The 24,211-nt window shown below is 38.6% G+C and overlaps 1 long non-coding RNA gene across 2 annotated transcripts in view; it reads right to left on the minus strand.

The window, feature by feature from the left end:
• LOC133234405 (uncharacterized) overlaps positions 1-24,211 on the minus strand; it is a 392,262-nt gene that overhangs the window by 240,309 nt on the left and 127,742 nt on the right. The gene's annotated exons all lie outside the window — the stretch shown is intronic.

Here is a 24,211-nt window from a genome sequence, read left to right on the forward strand (position 1 = left end):
TGGGTCATGAAGATGTCTTTTCTATAGTTCTTCTGTGTATTCTTGCCACTTCTTATTAATATCTTCTGCTTCTGTTAGGTCCATACCATTTCTGTCCTTGATTGTGCCCATCTTTGCATGAAATGTTCCCTTGGTATCTCTAATTTTCTTGAAGAGATCTCTAGTCTTTCCCATTCTATTGTTTTCCTCTATTTCTTTGCATTGATCGCTGAAGAAGGCTTTCTTATCTCTCCTTGCTATTCTTTGGAACTCTGCATTCAAATGGGTATATCTTTCCTTTTCTCAGTTGCTTTTAACTTCTCCTTTTCTCAGCTATCTGTAAGGACTATTTAGACAACCATGTTGCCTTTTTGCATTTCTTTTTCTTGGAGATGGTCTTGATCACTGCCTAGTACAGTGTCACGAACCTCTGTCCATAGTTCTTCACATACTCTTTTGGGTCAGGCTATATCGCCATGCCCGCCTCAGTGGAACTGCTCCTTATTAGTAACCCCTGGCACTCCTTACTTCCCCATCTACCTATTATTGAAATAAATTCCCAGGTCCAAGATATGAGCAGCTCTTGCCTGGAATTGCACATCAGCAAACCAAAACTTAGATAATTTTTGTCACCTTGCAAATGGGCAGTTGACCAGAAATTCAGATATATTCAGGCAGTCAATCCCCACACACCAAGCCAACTCTGGACCTGCTCACCTCAAACGAGGCTTGACAATGTGGCCTCAGCCAGTCAGATATTTTCCATTTGTCTCTTACTTTAGACTTTATCCTATATAAGTGTCTTACTTTCCATCCATTTTGCAGTCCTCTGAGACTGTCCACTTCATGAAGTATTGAAGTTTGTATCACCTAAATTTTCTTCTTTAACCAATTTTTAACAGCATGAAAGACAACTCTTTTCATACTTGACTGGAGGCCCAGATATAGGAAGAGAGAAGTTCACACAGGGATTATTTCACAGAAGCAACTAGAGATGACTGGAGAAGCCACAGTACCAGGCCCTTGGCTGTGAAGCTCCTTAAAGCCTGCTTCCTTGCTTGTCCAGTGAGGGAAGAACTTCTTATACCCAAGAGTCTTCAAATTTGGCTAGAATCCCTAGAGATAAGACATCCTAGGCAGATGAAGCTTTCCCCTCTTTTCCTCATGAGGAAATATTCATTTCTGGTCTCAAAATCAACATAGAGACTGAATGGAAAAATTCATCATGTAAGAACAGGCTCAATAAAACATCCACAGGTCAGAATCCAGCCATCGTACCTCCAGGTGATTCCATACAGAAGCTGGAGACTCAAGAGAAGCTGCTTCTTTTTATGCCTTGCTTCCAGATTACTAAAAAACATTGATAGCTTCTTCAGTTTTTAAAGTCTCACAGGTCTGAGCTTGCAGTCTTGAGCATATCACCTATGCATGCTAAGTTGCTTCAGTCATGTCAGACTCCTTCAGGAGGGTTTTATGTTCCTTTGGTGAATAGGATTCCTGCATATCTTTGTCAAAGTCTCAGGATCTCAGAGTCTCATTGCCTCCATGAAGTTGCTCAATATAAGACTCAAGACAGTTCCACAAGGACAAACAGCAGTTTGCAGGCATCTAAATCCATACTTAGAAACTTTTATTTTAGATGAAGCAGCTTGCAGAAATGCTATTCAGTTTACCACACAGCTGACCTTTTCCAAGATCACCGAGAACGGTTTAGCTCCCTACATCTACAGCTTCTCAAACACCCCACTTTCTAATTATGACCTGTGATTTAGATCTGTGTAACTGAAAGGCCCGTGTGATGATTTTCCTCAAAACAGAGAAGTGTTCTACATCAACACTGTGTTCAAGTCTCAACTTCTAGCGAAACAGAAAAGCTGCTTACAGTTTTGAAATGACTTTCTCCAAGTTCTGTCAGTTCTATCAATATTGCCAATAGTTTGGGACCAAATTCCAGTTCAAAGTACCATTTGCTTTTCCATAGTCCCTTCAGCAATTTCTGCAAGAAGATATGTCAATAATAAGAACTCGGCCCAGAGGTGATGGCCAGGGGGTCATTCTCATACTTTTTTAAGAAATCGCTTCCTTTTCTGTACATAGTCAGCAAACAACCTTTCTAGAAAGCACTCAATTAAATGTCAGTTGAGTAATAGTAATCGTAAACACCACTGTTCCAAGTGCGCCACATATGTGACTTAGTCTTCAGCTCTACTGCATTTGGACTACACGCTCATACACATACACGTGCAAACTCACACATATGCACAGACAGGCACACACACAAATCCTGAGTGATTGCCCACTTTATAGGCCACAGAGATTAATCTGACTCCAGATTTGATCTCTTAATCACTCCACTCCACTGCCTCATGAGATGGGCTATCATGCTACTTTTCATAAGTTCCCAATTTAAAAAGCTGACCAAATTGACTTGGAGTATTCCAGCCAATATCCTGCTTCATTTAGTTTCTGCATACAATTTCAGGGTCATGCCAACACAGGTTTGCAGCACACCATTGTAGGAGGGAGATGAATACTTCAGTGCCCACCTCATGGGTATTATTATAGCCAATCACCTGCAACGATCATTTGTGGAGTTCTTACTGTGTCCCAGGTATTGAGCTGACTGCATATGATGAACTGCATATCATTCAGTTTTTCAGAAGTCCATGGAATAGGTACTTTATTCTTCTCTATTTTGCAGAATAGGAAGCTGAGTCTGTAAAAGGTTAAGTAATTTGCTGACTGGCTACTGAATTTGAGAACAAAATATCTGAACTAAGCAGTTAGATTTCAGAGTCAATGCTTTTGGCTGCCCCACCTCTTCAGTGTTCCTTTGTTATTCTGAGACAATGGGATGTGATGTGAATCATCATGGTGTAGTGAGGCCATTCAAATTATTCTAAAAAATGAAAATTCACTTTCTCGTATGCCTGAAACATGGCCTCAGATTTTTCCTTTGTGATTTATTTTCATGCTACTTAATACATCATACCTAAACTTCAGAAGCTAGTTTTATAGAGAAGAAAAAGCAAGACACTTGGAGTTAGGGTATCTGAGGGATGGAGCTCTGTTATTAGTTTTTCCATTTGTTTATTCATCTCATGAAACCTGAGATTGTATTCATTACCTCCTTGGTGCAAGCCCCAATTTACATGCATGCAGGCAGTCTGGTATGAAAACTGTTGTTCTTTGTTGTATAATTACTTTGACCTGGGATTCAATAAATAGAAACATGTTTATAAGACTGTGATGCTAATTTACATGAAACTGGAAAACTTCCAATGCTAAAAAATTAACAAAGGACGTATGACATCAAGAATAGCTGGAGGAGTCAAAATAATCTCAATACTGTTATTATGTTTATATACGTTTATTTTCTCTAGGTTTTCTTACCTAAAGAATTCAAAAGACTTTTTTATGTACCAGTGCATTACAGTCTGAGGGACTCTAACATAAGGTAATAGAGTTGTGCAATAGAAAATGCTGTGTACAGGGAAATAGCCCAGCACAGTGAGAAGAACACCAGCTTCAGAGGCAAGACATTTGGGTGACATTTACGGAAAGCAAGCATATCAAAATCTTCCAGTTATTTTTGTCACAATACGATTGCAGTGCTTGGTTTGCTCATCTAAATTGGCTGCAAGAAGGCAGTGAGAACAAACCAACGGTTTCAAAGAACCACTTCTTCCAAATGGTTTATTGACATACACATTTTCCACACCTGATGCTGCCTCCCTGGGATCCATAGGGTCAGCACAATCACTCATTAGGACATATTTCAGTCACCTAATGACTGGAATGGATGTGAAACTATGCCTGCTTATGATCTTTCTTATTTCTAACTAGCTGGGTGCTCAGTATGTGGATTTTAAGCTTGGGAAATACATGCATAAATTTATACATGCACACATGCATAACGTACCTGGACTGGTTCAAGGCTCATACACTACCGGTAGGGTGTAAATTGATACAACCACTTTGAGAGTCTGTTCACCAATATCAGCTAAGGCTGGATATTTATTTGCCCTACACTCAGCAATTCCACCCCTAGGAATATGCCCCTCAAAATGTGTACATATTTTCACAACAGTACATATACAAAAATTTCAGAGCACTATTTTTAATAATCAAAAACTGAAAAATATTCAAGTGACTTTTAATAGTTGAATGAATAAATGAAGGGAACACTAAATAAGAAAAAATCATAAACTGCTGCTACATAGCAACACAGAAGAATCATGAAACTGTAAAGGTGAATAAAAGAGGGCAGACACAATAAGCACATACTCTATGATTCAATTTCCATAAAATTTGAAAATGGGCAGATCTAACCTGGAATTAGAATTCACAATAATGGCTGTCTATAGTGAGAAAGAAGAACTAGACTAGGCCATGAGAGAGCTCCTTGAGTATCAGCAATGCTTTATTTCCTGAGCTGGCTACTATATTACACAGATGTGATAACTTTGTGAGAATTTATTGAGATGTACACTTAGGACTGTGGACAAAGGTCCATTTAATCAAAGCTATGATCTATGTACAGATTTGAGAGTTGGACCATAAAGAAGGTTGAGCACCGAAGAATTGATGCCTTCAAACTGTGGTGCTAGAGAAGAGTCTTGAGAGTCCCTTGGACAGCAAGGAGATCAAACCAGTCAATCCTAAAGGAAATCAACTCTACGTATGCATTGGACAGACTGATGCTGAATCTGAAGCTACAATACTTTTCCCACCTGATGCAAACAGCCAACTCACTGGAAAAGACCCTGATACTGGGACAGACAGGGCAAGAGGAGAAGGGGATGACAGAAGATGAGATGGTTGGATGGCATCACCGACTCAACGCACATGAGTTTGAGCAAACTCTGAAAGATGGTAAAAGACAGGGAAGCCTGGAGTGCTTCAGTCCATGAGGTCACAAAGAGTTGGACATGACTTGGCAACTGAACACCACCACCACTTAGGACTTTTGCACTTTTCCGTTTATATACTATACTTCAAAATAAATCTATATTAAAATTATTCTATATTTGTATTTATGAAAATTCTATACGTTTTTTCTCAGATTACCTTATAGAAGGATTTCTTAATTAGAGTACTATTGAAATCTAGAGGCTGGATAATTCTTTGTTATGGAGGCTGTCCTGTGCATTGTAGGATGTTTAGTAGCATCCTTGGCCAGTAACACTCCCCCCACACAACGTTCCTAAATTATAATAACCTGCGTCTCTTATATCTTCCCTGGTGGCTCAGAGGTTAAAGCGTCTGCCTGCAATGCTGGAAACCTGGGTTCAATCCCTGGGTCGGGAAGATCCCCTGGAGAAGGAAATGGCAATCCCACTCCAGTATTCTTGCCTGGAGAATGCCATGGACAGAGGAGCCTGGTGGGCTACAGTCCACGGGGTCGCAAAGAGTCGGACACGACTGAGCGACTTAACTCTTTCTTTCTTATATCTCCTGAATGGGCAGGCAGGTTCTTTATCACTGCGCCACCTGGAAAGCCCCAAAAACCATCTCCAGATTTTGCTAAATGTTCCCTGAAAAGCAAAGCTGTCCACAGTTAAGAACCCATAGTTTTAAAGTAACAAAAGGGTCACATTTTATCAAGGTTACTGATAAGTTATGCCATCCACATTTTTTCCCAACCATTAGTGAAATGCCAAGAAGAACTGTCAAATGGGGATCAGCCTGAATATTAAAAGAAAGAGTCATTTGCATCTCAGAGACAGAATTATTCACGTTACATGTTGTGCAAATGGAAATAGGGACAAGGAAAATTCTTAAAACTATGTCAATATTCTTCTCTGAAAAAAACTATGTGATAATAGACAATAATAAGCCCTATCTGGACATGACTCAAATTCCTTAATTTAAAAAGATGAATACTGGAAGGGAAGGTGGACAGTAGAGCAGATGTGGAACACTCCTTAGGCTCTCTTTGGTCTCTACAGCATGTAAGGAGGCATAGAGGTCAATGGACCACACTAAACAAAAAGTTATGGCAGAAATTCTTCCTAACACGGTGGATCATCTCTTATATGACAAAAAGCTGAAACCAAAACAGGTCCCATCATTCCAATCTTAAGAAGTAATAATGCAAGGACATGGTTTCCCTGCCAGAACTGCTCTTGGGCCCACATCTCCCAGTCCTCAGTAAATTTCTCTATCACTGATTAGATCTTTAACTTAAGATGCCAGAGGACAGTCTGTAAGAGCATTATCTAGGAGAAAAACAATGTAACTGCAAATTATACATGTGATTTTATATATTTTAGTTGTCACAGCTTAAAAAAGTAAAAAAATAAGAAGTGAAATTAATTTAGATAATACATATATTTACCCTGGAGGAGGGCATGGCAACCCACCCCAGTATTCTTGCCTGGAGAATCCCCATGGACAGAGGAGCCTGGTGAGCTAGAGTCCATGGGGTTAAAGAGCAACTAAGCACAGCACAGCATATTGTATTTAACCCAAATCTGAACTATCAACATTTTTATATAATAGAAAAATCATTAATGAGATTTTTGTCTTTTTTCATAGTCTTTGGAACCTAATGTACGATGTATAATAAATAACATCTCAGTTCAATTCAAACTAATCACACTGCAAGTATTCAAGGGTCACATTTGGCTAGTGGCTGCCATACTGCACGGTGCAACTTTAGAGTCAATAGCAACAAGGTGGACAGTGAGCGTATCTGGGGAGAATCTTTTTTTTTTTTTTGAGGCTTATAAAAGTCATAACTAATTTCTCATAAGAAAAGAATCAATAAATAGAAAGTAAGGTTGATGTGCACTCTTCCTAATGTAGTTTTCACTTCTAACTTTTTCATGTGATTCCCGTTATCATTTCTTCTTTGATCCATACATTATTTAGAAGGGAATTTGTGAATTTCCAAATTCATTTGGAAAGAGATGGGGAGAGGATGTTCTTATTTTGTTATTTTCTGTTGCTTTTATTTACTTGTGGTCTGTATTATATAAATCTTTGCTGTTTGTTGAGCATTCCTTCGTGGCCTCAGACATGATAAATCTAGCACATGAGTTGTTACTATAAATATTCCATGCATGCTTGGAAAGAAAGACAAAGACTAGTAATTATATTGCTCAGTTCAGTATAAATTTTGCACAATGCAAAGAAGTTTGTTAAAATCTTATAACTATAGATTTACCTACTTCTGGGAACTTAGTAGTATTTTCTTCATATGTGGACTGAAGTATATGAAATGGCCAGGACTTCTTCAGTTTTAATCTAAAAATATTTCATTTGGTGTCTATTTGTGTGGAATATCTTTTTCCAGCCCTTCACTTTCAGTCTGTATGTTTCCCTTGTTTCGAGGTGGGTCTCTTGTAGACAACTACAAAGCCACAGTTATCAAGACAGTATGGTACTGGCACAAAGACAGAAATATAGATCAATGGAATAAAACAGAAAGCCCAGAGATAAATCCACACACCTATGGACACCTTATCTTTGACAAAGGAGGCAAGAATATACAATGGAGAAAAGACAATCTCTTTAACAAGTGGTTCTGGGAAAACTGGTCAACCACTTGTAAAAGAATGAAACTAGAACACTTTCTAACACCATACACAAAAATAAACTCAAAATGGATTAAACATCTAAACGTAAGACCAGAAACCATAAAACTCCTAGAGGAGAACATAGGCAAAACACTCTCTGACATACATCACAGCAGGATCCTCTATGACCCACCTCCCAGAATATTGGAAATAAAAGCAAAAATAAACAAATGAGACCTAATTAAAATTAAAAACTTCTGCACAATAAAGGAAACTATAAGCAAGGTGAAAAGACAGCCCTCAGAATGGTAGAAAATAATAGCAAATGAAGCAACTGACAAAGAATTAATCTCAAAAATATACAAGCAACTCCTGCAGCTCAATTCCAGAAAAATAAATGACCCAATCAAAAAATGGGCCAAAGAACTAAACAGACATTTCTCCAAAGAAGACATACAGATGGCTAACAAACACATGAAAAGATGCTCATCACCACTCATTATCAGAGAAATGCAAATCAAAACCACAATGAGGTACCACTTCACGCCAGTCAGAATGACTGCTATCCAGAAGTCTACAAGCAATAAATGCTGGAGAGTGTGTGGAGAAGAGGGAACCCTCTTACACTGTTGGTGGGAATGCAAACTAGTACAATCACTATGGAGAACAGTGTGGAGATTCCTCAAAAAACTGGAAATAGAACTGCCATACAACCCAGCAATCCCACTTCTAGGCATACACACCGAGGAAACCAGAATTGAAAGAGACACGTGTACCCCAATGTTCATCACAGCACTGTTTATAATAGCCAGGACATGGAAGCAACCTAGATGTCCATCAGCAGACAAATGAGTAAGAAAGCTGTGGTACATATACACAATGGAGTATTACTCAGCCATTAAAAGAAAAATACATTTGAATCAGTTCTAATAAGGTGGATGAAACTGGAGCCTATTATATAGAGTGAAGTAAGCCAGAAAGAAAAACACCAATACAGTAAACTAATGCATATATATGGAATTTAGAAAGATGGTAATGATAATCCTGTATGTAAGACAGCAAAAGAGACACAGATGTATAGAACAGTCTTGGACTCTGTGGGTGAGGGTGAGATGATTTTGGAGAATGGCATTGAAATATATTATCATATGTGTAATGAATTGCCAGTCCAGGTTTGATGCATGGTTTTTCCAGTAGTTATGTATGGATGTGAGAGTTGGACTGTGAAGAAAGCTGAGAGCCGAAGAATCGATGCTTTTGAATTGTGGTGTTGGAGAAGACTCTTGAGAGTCCCTTGGACTGCAAGGAGATCCAACCAGTCCATTCCAAAGGAGATCAGTCCTGGGTCTCCTTTGGAAGGAATGATGCTAAAGCTGAAACTCCAGTACTTTGGCCACCTCATGCAAAGAGTTGACTCATTGGAAAAGACTCTGATGCTAGAAGGGATTGGGGGCAGGAGGAAAAGGGGACGACAGAGGACGAGATGGCTGGATGGCATCACCGACTCGATGGACGTGAGTTTGAATGAACTCTGGGAATTGGTGATGGACAGGGAGGCCTGGCATGCTGCAATTCATGGGGTGGCAAAGACTCAGACACGACTGAGTGACTGAACTGAACTGAACAGGATGCTCGGGGCTGGTGCACTGGGATGACCCAGAGGGATGGTATGGGGAGGGAGGTAGGAGGGGGTTCAGGATGGGGAACACATGTACACCTGTGGCAGATTCATGTCAATGTATGGCAAAACCAATACAATATTGTAAAGTAATCAGCCTCCAATTAAAATAATAAGTATAAAAAATAAAACTATTTCAGCTCTATATGGCTCAATCTAACATTTTAATTGTTCAGTTCAGTTCAATTCAGTTCAGTCGCTCAGTCGTGTCCAACTCTTTGTGATCCCATGAACCGCAGCATGCAGGCCTCCCTGTCCATCACCAACTCCTGGAGTCCACCTAAACCCATGTCCACTGAGTCGGTGATGTCATCCAACCATCTCATCCTCTGTCGACCCCTTCTCCTCCTGCCCTCAATCTTTCCCAGCATCAGGGTCTTTTCCAATGAGTCAGCTCTTCGCATCAGGTGGCCAAAGGATTAAGAGTTTTCAGCTTCAACATCAGTCCTTCCAAAGAACACCCAGGGCTTATCTCCTTTAGGATGGACTGGTTGGATTTCCTTGCAGTCCAAGGGACTCTCAAGAGTCTTCTCCAACACCACAGTTCAAAAGCATCAATTTTCCTGTGCTCAGCTTTCTTTATAGTCCAACTCTCACATCCATACACGACCACTGGAAAAAACAGAGCCTTGACTAGATGGACCTTTGTAAGCAAAGTAATGTCTCTGCTTTTTAATAGGCTGTCTAGGTTGGTCATAACTTTCCTTCCAAGGAGCAAGCATCTTTTAATTTCATGGCTGCAATCACCATCTGCAGTGATTTTGGAGCCCAGAAAAATAAAGTCAGCCACTGTTTCCACTGTTTCTTCATCTATTTGCCATGAAGTGATGGGACTGGATGCCATGATCTTAGTTTTCTGAATGTTGAGCTTTAAGCCAACTTTTTCACTCTCCCCTTTTACTTTCATCAGGGCTCTTTAGTTCTTCTTTACTTTCTGCCATAAGGGTGGCATATCTGAGGTTATTGATATTTCTCCCAGCAATCTTGATTCCAGCTTGTGCTTCTTCCAGCCCAGTGTTTCTCATGATGTACTCTGCATATAAGTTAAATAAGTAAGGTGATAATACACAGCCTTGATGTATTCCTTTTCCTATTTGAAACCAGTCTGTTGTTCCATGTCCAGTTCTAACTGTTGTTTCCTGACCTGCATACAGGTTTCTCAAGAGGAAGGTCAGGTGGTCTGGTCTTCCCATCTCTTTCAGAATTTCCCACAGTTTATTGTGATCCACACAGTCAAAGGCTTTGGCATAGACAATAAAGCAGAAATAGATGTTTTTCTGGAACTCTCTTGCTTTTTCCATGATCCAGCGGATGTTGGCAATTTGATCTCTGGTTCCTCTGCCTTTTCTAAAACCAGCCTGAATATCTGGAAGTTCATGGTTCACATATTTTAATTGTTACAGGCATTTAAGCATAGAGTACATATATCTTTCTCATGCTTTTTTCATTTGGTAATACATATTTAACCCTTTTTATAGTAATATATATAAAATGTATAGTAATAAAATATAATAATGTATTGATATACTGACCCTTTTTATGGTAATATTTTTGCATTAAATTTTGTTATTTGATAATATTGTAGATAATTTTTATTAGTATTTGTTTTGAAATCATTTTATATATCTTAAATTTTATCAAACTTCCATATTTTATCATTATATTTTAGGCATATTTCTAATGAGCAAGATATTGCTAAATAATTTTAATCTGAATGTTCATTATTTAACTGTAAGACATTTTAAAATTACATTTGGTGTGATTATTGATACTTCTGGATTCATTTTTGTAATATTCTATTGTGCTTTTCTAAGTTATCATAGAGTTTTTTGCTGTTTTTAGTTTGCTATCTTCTTTTCTTGAATTCTGTAGGACTTTTTTCTTCATTTGCTTCTTTTTACTGATGAAAAATTACCATTATTTCTAAATGTGTGATGGTTGTTCTTAAACTACCCTTTTCTTCCCAGTTGTTTTCTGTGCCTCCCAAACTAATTATTATTATGGAGGTGACTGTCTTAAATATTAAGTGTTTTGCTGGATTCCTAACTGAAACAATTTCCTGATTCTTTGCTCACAGAGATCAGTTCTCCTTTGTCTTGAGATCATTTTTTTGCAGGATGTTTTGTGAAATATCACCATCTTCAATACTGTTTTTTCATCTCTCATTTATTATGGTACTTTATTCCTATACATAATTCTAGATTGGCTTTTATTTTTGGTTGGCACTTTAAAGGACAAAATACTGTCATTTTTCTGCACTCAGTTGTGTACTCTGTCAATTTAATTCTGGCTCTTTTGTAAGACATCTGTCTTTTCTCTCTAGTTGCTTTTTTTTTTTTTTTCTCTCTGGCTTTAGTGTTCCATAGTTTCACCACAAAGGGTCTGGGTATTCATATGTTTGTATTAATTCTGCTGGCTTTTCAAATATCAATTCTGGGAGATATGTAGCTAAATTCTTCTCTTGGAATTGTTGTCTAATCCCCAAGTTGTGTCTGACTCTCTTTTGACCCCATGGACTACAGCCTACTAGGCTTCTCTGTCCATGGGATTTTCCAGGGATTTTCCAGGCAAGAATACTAGAGTGGGTTGCATTTTCTTCCCCAATTCAATACTTAGTTATTAATTTATTTAATATATTAATTTGATTTTTAATTTAGATTAAAAATTTCATTTTCTAAATGTTTAATCACTCCTAGTTTATTTCACTGAATTTTAATGTCAGACATTATCAAAAATATACTCATTTTATTTTCTGTTTAAGTCTATCATTTATTATTTCAAGTTCTTTAGGCTATAATCATTCTATTACCTATTCACTAACATAAGGCTAATAATTTTTAGAAATATTTTGTAGTTTATGTTGTGACATTACTTTTACACGGGTTCAATTTTTCACTGGAAATCCACATAAGATGGATTGTAAGAATGTGAGACAATGTGGGAAAAGAGTATGACAGGGCTGTCTGTTGTCACCCTGTTTATTTAGCCTATATGCTGAGCATATCATGAGAAATGCTGGCTGGATGAGTTACCAGCTGGAATCAAGATAGGCAGGAGAAACATTGACAACCTCAGCTATGCGGGTGATAGCACTCTAATGGTAGAAAGCAAAGAGGAACTGAAGAACCTTTTGATGAAGGTGAAGAAGGATAGTGAAAAAGACGGCTGGAAACTAAATATTAAAAAAAAAAACTAAGACCATGGCATCAGGACCTATTGCTGCTAAGTCACTTCAGTCGTGTCCGACTCTGTGAGACCCCATATATGGCAGCCTACCAGGCTCCCCGTCCCTGGGATTCTCCAGGCAAGAACACTGGAGTGGGTTGCCGTTTCCTTCTCCAATGCATGAAAGTGAAAAGTGAAAGTAAAGTCGCTCAGTCGTGTCCGACCCTCAGCGACCCCATGGACTGCAGCCTTCCAGGCTCAGGACCTATTACTTCATGGCACATAGAAGAGGAAGAGGTGGAAGCAGTGACAGATTTCCTCTTCTTAGGCTCTAAAATCACTGCAGATGGTGACGGCAGTCATTAAATCAGAAGATGACTGTTTCTTGGTAGGAAAGCTACAACAAACCTAGACAGTGTGTTTAAAAGCAGAGACATCACTCTGCTAACAAAGGTCCATACAGTTAAGGCTATGGTCTTCCCAGTGGTCACGTACAGTTATGAGAGCTGGAACGTAAAGAAGGCAGAGCACCAAAGATTTGTTGCCTTCAAACTGTGGCACTGGAAAAGACTCTTGAGAGTCCCGTGGACAGCAAAGAAATCAAACCAGTTAAAGGAAATCAACCCTGAATACTCTTCAGAAGGACAGATGCTGAAGCTGAAGCTCTAGTACTTTGGTCACCTGATGGGAACAGCTGACTTATTGGAAAAGTCTCTCACGCTGGAAAAAGACTGAGGTCAGAAAGAGAAGAGGGCATCAGAGGGTGAGATAGCTGGATGGTATCACTGATGCAACGGACATAAACTTGGGAAAACTCCAGGAGATGGTGATGGGCAGGAAGGCCTGGCATGCTGCAGTCCACTGGGTTACAGAGAGTCAGACACAACTAGGCAACTGAACAACAATAAGACATTCTTCACGGTAAGAATGTCCATCAAGAACAGTCATGCTTAGATATGAAATCTAGTGGAAATGGTACTGATGAACCTTTTTGTAGGGCAGGAATAGAGATGCAGATACAGAGCATGGACACCGCAAGGGATGAAGCAGAGAGGGTGGGACGGACTGAGAGAACAGAGCTAACATATCTATACCACCATAGGAAAAGCTGCTGTATAACAAGGAGCTCAGCTCAGTGCTTGATGACAACCTAGAGGGATGAGAAGGATGGGAGGCTCAAGAGGGAGGGATATATGTATGCTTGGTGCTGACTCATGCTGCTGTACAGCAGAAAACAACACAACATTGTAAAGCAATTATCCTCCAATTAATAATTTTTTTAATTTAAAAAAGAATAGTTATACTTGCTTCTATCAAGTAAGTCACTAATAGCACCAGCCATAGACCAATTTTTATGTTAATATTTTGGTTTCTTGTTAATGGGCTAAGTGGATAACAAATTCAGACTTCAAACTCATGTTTGATTTAAAAAAATTTTTTTTTTACTGGAGTGTAGTTGATTTACAATGTGTTAGTTTCAGGGGTACAGCAGAGTGAATCAGTTATACACATACATATATCCACTGTTTCTTTTTTTAAGATTCTTTTTCCATGTAGGCCATTACAGAGTACTGAGTAGAGTTCCCTGTCATGTTTGATTTCTGACCTTTTAATGAGACTTGCAAATCCTTCCCCACCTCTTTAGAGGAAAGTTTTTGCCATCTTCCTGTTCTACAGACTAGATTTTATCTTATTTGAGGATGAAGTCACCCAAGGGTCCCAAATTTATGAAGGGATCTCACTATCAAATATCTAGCTCAAGCGATCCCATGCTTTACCTCAATCCCTCAAGAGAGGTGAGACCAAAGCTACCTTTTCTCTAATGACAAAGCCATTCAAAGGCCCAGCTTTATGTGGGGATTTCACTCCCAAATAACTAGCTTTAAAGAGGCTAAGACTTGACCTCTGTCCCATAAGTGAGGTGAAATGAAAGCTTACTAGCTGTCAGCTGTTAATTCTCACTTAACCTCGCAGTCCACAACAGCCACAGATTCAACACATGTGTACCTTCTGGTTTTCAGTCTCACCTGTGTTTATGACACCTGGAGATGTCTCTTTCTCTTTTGAAATTTTGGCTATGCATTAAAGAAACGTTGCTTTTTTACAGTGTATGGATAAACAATTCTAACTGCCAGGTTACCCTGATCTAACATCCTGTAGAATCTAAATGCTCTTTGAACATTTTCTCTACCTCTCCATTCATGACAGCCATGATATACTCCTATTCATAATTGTTAGTAATGCAGTGAATTGTGCTCACATAAATAACATATATTTGCAAAGACTCCTAAGACAGTACCTGTCAATCTTTAATTGGCTCATAATTCACCTGTGGAATCTCATTAAAATGCAGATAGTAATTCAGTAGGTGAATCATGCCATGCCAAGGCTGCTGGAGACTCTACTATAAGGAGAAAGGCCCAAGGAGATTCTGATATACATTCTCTAAGGAGGCATCTTCCGAACAATTACTTGCTATTCCAAGTGGCTGTTTATAGCAAAATATTTGTAATATTTAGTGTGGATGATCTGATCAGACCAGCAAAATGCTACATATTTAATAACACATAAGTTTGATTCAAGTTTTTGCTGTTGTTTTCTTGTTACTTTGTATTTTACAAGTGTCACTTCCAATTTAGTAACTTTGACTATTTCACTTACCTGCAGTATGCTTCAGCATCCCAAAATGTGGTGGGAGGTGCGGGGGAGGTTAGTAAATCTTTGAATTTAGCAATATTATCCACACTTTCTATATCCCACAAATTATCTACATAAAGAGGACCACATAGAAGGCACTCAATACATAATTGCCAATTACCAAAAATGAGATAATGTAGTTTTATCCACAGATGGACTCACTGCCCTTGGCTTTATTCTATAGTTTTATGAAAAGAGAAATGCTTACCACCAGAAGACTGTCGCCTGTCCATTACCTATGCTGGGCACTTTAAAAATGAGGTACAGTCTGGAAAGGAGAGACTGTGGGGAGTGAGTCTGCTCTCCTCAAAGACTGTCTGTCTTCAATTCCTCAAGGTGAACACCACTGCCTAGAGGGGAGCATGATAAATTGCTTCCCCAGCTGGGATGTTAAGGACACAGCTTCGGAGTCTAGTAGTTTCATTACTCTCTAACCTGGTGGGGAAGGAAGACCTCAAAAGAGATTTTTATGGAGCTCTCTTTGCCCTTTTGCATACCCTAATGCACATTACTAACTATACCTACCAGAAGACATTAGTAAGAAGGAAGAAATAAGTTTGAAATGCACAGAAGAATCTGGGTACACAAGAATCATGTTAGTGTTCATCCTCAAAGCAGTATTTGAATTGTTTTGCTTGTTCTTCATCGGCTCATCACTGAGCTCCATTTATGACTGAATATTTTTTAAAAGTGTGTATGTATGTTTGTACATATTCACACACACACACACACACACAAGACCACAAAACTTCCTAGAAGAGTCAACATTTTATGCCACATGCTACAGGAAGAACCTGGGGTGAACTATAACCAACAAAGTAAGCAGGCATCAGAAAACCTGGACTTGAGTTCTCAGACTGTTGGTGGCCATAGGTAGGTTTCAGCCATCCAGGGGCAGTACTCTAGGCTGCACACTTTACACCAAGTTATTTCCCTTTACTGTGCTTCGCTAGTCCACGTCTAATTTAAATGATACCCTAAAGCAGCTGCAAGAAGAACAGGCCAGCTTATTTTTACAGGCCCTGCTTCCCCTGGAGGCAGTCTGGCTAGAATTCACTCACCACAGAGGTGCTCTGAGCTATGTGGACAGGCATTTCAGTGTTGCAGTGGTGAAAAATGTACTTAATGGCATCAACTCTTTAACTAACCTACTGGGGAATCTGTTAAAGAGTAGAGTTGGTTTTTTTCTTTTATTCCAGTCAGTATTTCAACTCATTTTCTTACTGTTTCCTCTGACCACTGATGATCTATAATTGACTGTTCTCAAAAATGAGTCAAGAAGCAGAAGAAAGTCCAATTAGTGCACCATTTTTCAAATAAAAGTACTCTGGCTAAACTTAACAAAGAACATTGGTTCCTTTAACCTAAAAATTAACCTACTGAATTTTATGGCTTTATTTTCACAGACATCCAATTCTGATGTCTGAAAAGTGAAAGTGTTAGTCACTCAGTCATGTCTGAATCTTTGCGACCCCATGGACTGTAGCCTGCCAGGTTCCTCTGTCCATGGAATTCTCCAAGCAAGAATGCTGGAGTGCATAGCCATTCCCCTCCCCAGGGGATCTTCCCAACCCCAGGGATCAAACCCAGGTCTCCTGCATTGCAGGCATTCTTTACCGTCTGAGCCACCAGAGAGGAAAGAAGAAACCAGACCACTGGCATACAAACAATTCTCAAAGACCACTGTAGTCAGTAATTCCTACTAAAACCTTTGACAGAAGAAAGCCAAGGTGACTGATGGAATGTAATCTCCTCTCCTGTTTCACCATATGGCAGAAGATCTTGGGTGAGGAGAACTCAGAGGTAGGCAGCCCCAAGAATAAGAGATCTGAATGAGCAGAGAGAACAATTGGTTGCCATGTTATACAGAACAGGCTGAACTCTATGTATTGTGAAGTCTGAGGTCCTGGGATCATTCAGTCTATAAGGAGACCCCCTCTGCAGAAATTGCCATAGAAAATCCTACTGAATCATGGGCTTCAGAGGGCAGCGATGTGTCTGTTCTTATTTTACCCCCACTACCTAGCATACTGTCCGACACGTGATAGGTACTCAATAGACTCTCAATATAGTTTTACAGAAGGAAGAAAGGGAAGGAGGGGAGAATGAGACATTTTTATCTGGTTATACATTAGATTTTCTTGCTTCTTACTGATGGAGCAGCACAGTGACTCTTTTTTAATTTCACAAAGCTGCTGGTGTTTGTTGAGCATTACAGTATACTCTTGACTGATCCTTTATCACCATATGCCCTGGTCACCCATTGAGGTCTAAATTGGCAGTTACTCAGTACATCCCAAGTATAACTTTGTGACCATAGGAACCAGTGTTTTCTGTAATTATGCTCCTGGGCTGTGAAATCTGTTCCCTGTTGAGATTAAGAGAGGAGCGTCTGTTGTAAAAATTAGGTTAAAATAAAAGAGGTACATGTATTTGCTGATAGCTCTAATCCTGGCTATTGTTTTAATTCTATTTTTACTTGATTTTCTTTACTGCATCACCACTTGATAAAGTGGTAATAATTATAACAGCAACCAACACATATAATTTTATCAAGTACCTAACACTGTTCAACTTTCATATAAGCTCTAATGGAGGTACTGTAATTCACTTTATTTTACAGATTTTAAAAAACTGAGGGACAGAGAGATTAAGTAACTTAAGTAACACAACCAGGATTTAATCCAATGAATCTAATATTCTGATATATTTAAAATTTATTTCAACTATATATAAATATGTGTTGTGTATATGTGTGTATGCATGTATAATGTGTATATTTTAAAGTAGATCTCACTATTAAGTTTGAACAATGGCTGACATTCTTGGACATGGTATATTACAGCAACATATGAGAGATCATACAGCAGCAAACATCCCCATGTTCCAGTCATTACACTGCTTTATATGCTGGATCTTAATACACACAGGTGAGATCCCATTTTACAAAGTAGATCATTGGTTTATATGATACTCTCTCAAGGTATTTTCTAGTAAATGGTATTGCCTTAAACTAAACTTAAGCTAATTCCAAAGTTATACTCTTAGAAAACAGAAATATGTAACAGTTTGGTCCAATAATACTTAAAATCTAAGACCAGTTCATTAGGAATAAGAGTCAAATGTTGACAAACTGGGACATATTTTGGCAAACATATTATAGACTTTGAGTCTACTTTCAGATACCTTTGCTTCCTTCTCCATCTCCATACCCACAGTCTGCAACCATCTCCATGTATGGTCATAATACCCCTTCACTACATACACACACACACACACACACACACACACACACACACAAACACACACACAGAATCAAATGAAATGAATCCCAGAGACTTAACTAAGCCATTAAAAGGAGCAAGAAATAAGAGAGTCTTTGGAAAAAGAGCATTGAGTGTGTCATCATAGTTAATGAATCTTTTCTTTTTTCAAAACTTGGGTCTTGACTAAAGAAGGAGTCCTTGATAGTTTGAAGAAAGGGGCTCCAGAATGCCCTACCCCCTGGTCAGGCACTATTCAAGAGTCCCCAGGCTTTGCTCATGGCAAGCTTGGTTCAATAACCAGAAAATTACAGCATTTATAAATATTCTCTTAAGGGATTAAGAGAATTCTCTTAAGATACAGGGGTTGTTAGTTCAAGTTTCTCTTGGATGATGATCTAGGACCATGTATAAAGCAGCTTGGTTAGAAATACCTGAACTTTCCCTATCAGGCTATACAGAATACACTACCCAGACAGTTTCAGTATCTGGGTGTCCCCACTGAGAACTATAGAAGACAAAAGCAACTATATGGAGACATATGTATAGCATCTGTATCTGCTCTAGGCCCCGCTCACTGGTCCTATTCCTAGGACCACTCTTGTCATGAACTGTCTCTTGTCAAGTTCTCCAGGAAACAGATGCACGTGCAGGACATTTACTAAGTGATGATGTCTGGAACGACGCTATGAGAGAGTGAGGGAAGCATATCTGGGCAGAGGGAGATATTGAACTAAGATATATTCACAACTTAAGATCCAAACTGTTCATAATAGAGGCCTGCAGCTAGGATTGCCTTTTATAATATTCCTGGATTGAGCCATGAAGGCCGGGTGTTGGTACTCTAAATATAACAATCATTGAATGCAAGCTGCTTCTAGAAAGGGGAAGTATAATCTTGGGCAAGGCAGTTCCTTTTTGCTGAAGTTAATTCCCAGGAAATTACTCCATTATGAGTCACCAGCAACTAACATTTCTACCAGTTAAGAAAATAATATCCTGCATAGGGCATCTGGGTGGCACATCACCGCTTATACTGACATTTATCAGGCAGGTGGTGGATATAGATTTTGAACCTAACCTCATTTTCTGTTCTTAATCACTGCCTCCGACATCTCTGATTCACTTTCTCCCTTCCATTATTCTCTAACTACCACAGACTGGACCTTCATTATCTTTTTACTAAAATATTGTGATATTCTGCTTCTCCTTACTCATCTCTCTCCTCGTCAGTCTGGCTTTTACATTCCTACCACAATGACCCTTCTAAAGTGCAAATCCTCTATATACTACTCACATTTGTTCACTGACACTCTACTGCCTATAAGATAAACTCCAATAACTCAACATAACATGAAAGCCTTCATCTAGTTTCTATCTCCTTGCACAATTTCATCTACAGCAGTAAACTCTCCCAAGTGCACCAACATTCTAGCCAAATTTTAAACCACTTAATGGTTCCATCTTCTTTCACAAATCTTGATGTTCTCATGCAGAAACTTCTATCAGAAAACTCCTTCCTCCCATCATCAATCACGTGAACTCCCAACATCTCTTCAGAACCCACCTCAAACTTAGGATACCCTGAAGCAGCTGAGATGACTTTATGCACTGCTTTACCAATTTGTCTAGGATATATCCATATTGATGACATAGCCTTCATAGTCATTTGTCTATTCCCAAAGCTCAAACATGAATTCCTTGAAAGCAGGTACCATATCTCATTCATCAGTGGCTCTCCAGTGCATGACTCTTATTTGGTGCTCATGAATGGTTACTGAACAAATAAATGAATTAGTGAGTGAACCAGTGAATTAATGTGACTTTCTTCCTCTTCTCTTTACCTAAATGTACTCTGTAAATTTCATTAAATCTTTATGTAAACACAGTAAGCTTCATAGGCAGTCAAATACATTGTCTTTCCAAATTTCTTTCTAAGGTTTGATTCTATACACTATAACCTTTACTGCTTCTTCATTTTTCTCTTCCTTCCAGCTCCTATTGGCCTTATAATACACATGTAAGTTAACAGACCAAGTGAAATAGTTAACAGGTAAATTATTTGGTAAGAATGAGGTCAAGAAGAGAAAAATTCTTATTGCTAATGCCTGCTATATCACTGCAAATCTTAAAATACCACCACACTTGTAAAATCAGTAAAGCAGATAAAAATGCATTTTCTAAATGCATTTCATCTTCCAAAGATAACTACAATTTTTCTCTTAATAGAATTTCTTCTGGTCTTTGCATGCATGCAGGTGTATTTATTTTTCACAGAGTGTGGATCACAGTATGCACAAAGTTCTATAGCCTGAAATTTTACTTACCATTTTACTGTGACCATTTTCCCATATCTTTCCAAGCATGAATTTTAATGAATACATAATTTTCCTTTGTGGAATTTGTATAATCAACTCTTCATTTTTTAGACTTACAGAGTCAAATTCTACTGAAAATGAGATGGCTATCTAATACTTCTAGGATAACTAGTTTGTCAAGTATCATCTGCAATATAGAGAAGTTAAAAGGAAAGAGAAATGTTGAATTGAAATACACAGTTGTTGAGCTTTATCTTTCCATGGAAGAAATTTATTGGTTAGCATTTCTTTGATATTAAATAGTGAAGAAGATTTTAGCAAGTTACCGAAAGGTCCTAAATTAAGGGTTGATTGATTAATATTTCTATATAACTTCCCCTATTTCATTTCATCAATATGGCACTTCAGGCCTTTTCTCTCTTGCATCATTATGCACTGACCTTTCCATTGTTAATGCTTCTATTCTATGCCTGAGTAGAGAGAATTTTTTCCCTCCTTTTCAGAGATTAGCTGTGAAAAAAATTTATGTGACATTCAAAAGACTTATTTCCAACCTACCCTTTCAAATGCCTTTCTGACATCTAATGATGTAATTGAGCTACATTAATTTTAGGGAGCATGTTATTTGCATAATAAAATTTTTATTTTAATGTACTTAAAACTATGCATTGCTCAAAATTAATGCAGTATTTTTCTGCAAAAGATACTAAACTGCATTTAGTTTGGTACTCTATTACAGTATACCTTGCATTTCATGGTTGTTATAAACCTTGAGTCAATTTCAATATTGTAAGGTTTTTTCACTTTATCCTGTCACCTATATGCAAATTTTCTCACTAGGAACCATATATTGATGCCTAAAAACACCAAAAGTATTTTTAATACAGAGTATTAAGAGAAGTGAAAAGCAAAGGAGAAAAGGAAAGATATAAACATCTGAATGCAGAGTTCCAAAGAATAGCAAGAAGAGATAAGAAAGCCTTCTTCAGCGATCAATGCAAAGAAATAGAGGAAAACAACAGAATGGGAAAGACTAGGGATCTCTTCAAGAAAATCAGAGATACCAAAGGAACATTTCATGCAAAGATGAGCTCGATAAAGGACAGAAATGATACGGAACTAACAGAAGCAGAAGACATTAAGAAGAGGTGGCAAGAATACACAGAAGAACTGTACAAAAAAGATCTTCATGACCTAGATAATCACGATGATGTGATCACTGACCTAGAGCCAGACATCCTGGAATGTGAAGTCAAGTGGGCCTTAGAAAGCATCACTACGAACAAAGCTAGTGGAGGTGATGGAATTCCAGTGGAGCTATTCCAAATCCTGAAAGATGATGCTGTGAAAGTGTTGAACTCAATATGCCAGCAAATTTGGAAAACTCAGCAGTGGCCACAGGACTGGAAAAGGTCAGTTTTCATTACAATCCCAAATAAAGGCAATGTCAAAGAATGCTCAAACTACTGCACAATTGCACTCATCTCACACACTAGTAAAGTAATGCTCAAAATTCTCCAAGCCAGGCTTCAGCAATATGTGAACTGTGAACTTCCTGATGTCCAAGCTAGTTTTAGAAAAGGCAGAGGAGCCAGAGATCAAATTGCCAACATCCTCTGGATCATGGAAAAAGCAAGAGAGTTCCAGAAAAGCATCTATTTCCGCTTTATTGACTATGCCAAAGCCTTTGTCTGTGTGGATCACAATAAACTGTGGAAAATTCTTCAAGAGACGGGAATACCAGACCACCTGATCTGCCTCTTGAGAAATTTGTATGCAGGTCAGGAAGCAACAGTTAGAACTGGACATGGAAAAACAGACTGGTTCCAAATAGGAAAAGGAGTTCGTCAAGGCTGTATACTGTCACCCTGTTTATTTAACTTATATGCAGAGTACATCATGAGAAACGCTGGACTGGAAGAAACATAAGCTGGAATCAACATTGCCGGGAGAAGTATCAATAACCTCAGATATGCAGATGACACCACCCTTATGGCAGAAAGTTAAGAGGAACTCAAAAGCCTCTTGATGAAAGTCAAAGTGGAGAGTGAAAAAGTTGGCTTTAAACATTCAGAAAATGAAGATCATGGCATCTGGTCCCACCACTTCATGGGAAATAGATGGGGAAACAGTGGAAACAGTGTCAGACTTTATTTTTCTGGGCTCCAGAATCACTACAGATGGTGACTGCAGCCATGAAATTAAAAGACGCTTACTCCTTGGAAGAAAAGTTATGACCAACCTAGATAGCATACTGAAAAGCAGAGACATTACTTTGCCAACAAAGGTCCATCTAGTCAAGGCTATGGTTTTTCCAGTGGTCATGTATGGATGTGAGATTTGGACTGTGAAGAAGGCTGAGCGTCGAAGAATTGATGCTTTTGAATGGTGGTGTTGGAGAAGACTCTTGAGAGTCCCTTGGACTGCAAGGAGATCCAACCAGTCCATTCTGAAGGAGATCAGCCCTGGGATTTCTTTGGAAGGAATGATGCTAAAGCTGAAACTCCAGTACCTTGGCCACCTCATGCAAAGAGTTGACTCATTGGAAAAGACTCTGATGCTGGGAGGGATTGGGGGCAGGAGGAGAAGGGGACGACAGAGGATGAGATGGCTGGATGGCATCACTGACTCGATGGACGTGAGTTTGAGTGAACTCCGGGAGATGGTGATGGACAGGGAGGCCTGGGGTGCTGCGATTCATGGGGTCACAAAGAGTCAGACACGACTGAGCGAATGAACTGAACTGATTCCCTTAAAATCTAAGTATTGTCTGATACTCTTAACAGTTTAGGGTTAAAACCAAAACTTCTGCCATGAGCTATAAACATATCCATGACTCAGCCTTTGCCCTCCGCCATCACACCTCCACAAACATTCCTTCCTGAACTTACCCCATATTGTTTTTTAAATATATCGAGCACACACCCATTACTGTGTGTTTGTACTTATAGTTCCCTCTGCCTAAATGGTTCTCCCCCTAACTATCTGTGGCTTGTTAATTCATGAGTAAATGAATGAATGAATAATTTTAAAACTTGGATAGTTGCTATTTTCCACGAAGGAAGTCGACCTGCATGAGAGAATACACAGTATCAGATTTGACCTTAAATTCTGTATGATTATATACAAGAGTTTAAAGAATCCTAATGTGAATATAAAAGAAAATTAGGAAAATGAAATTTGAGAGGAAAAAATTTTGAATTTTACCTTCACCATTTAGGGTTATATATATCATAATAGACTGAGAAATTAATGTAAATGTCCTTCTGTTTTTCTTTTTTTCCAGTTCGTAGAATGCACTGTGATAGATCTAGAAATGACTCCGGAGATTTTCTACAATAATCTCCTTATTTTCAAAGTAAAATGAGACACCAAAAATTAAGTGATTTCCCCCAAATCTCATAGCTAGTTTTAGATGAATCACTAGTAGGATATACATTTTCTACCTTCCAATCCAGCGTGCTTTGCATTCCCCAGATGTTTTACATTTTGCACTACATGGTAAGCTATCCAGAGGCTCATGAATTGGCCATGGGGCCAGAGTTATAACTTAAGGGTAGAATGGAATGAGAATTTGGCTGAATTTCT

Source organism: Bos javanicus, chromosome 21, assembly GCF_032452875.1.
Source record: "Bos javanicus breed banteng chromosome 21, ARS-OSU_banteng_1.0, whole genome shotgun sequence".
NCBI lineage: Eukaryota > Metazoa > Chordata > Mammalia > Artiodactyla > Bovidae > Bos > Bos javanicus.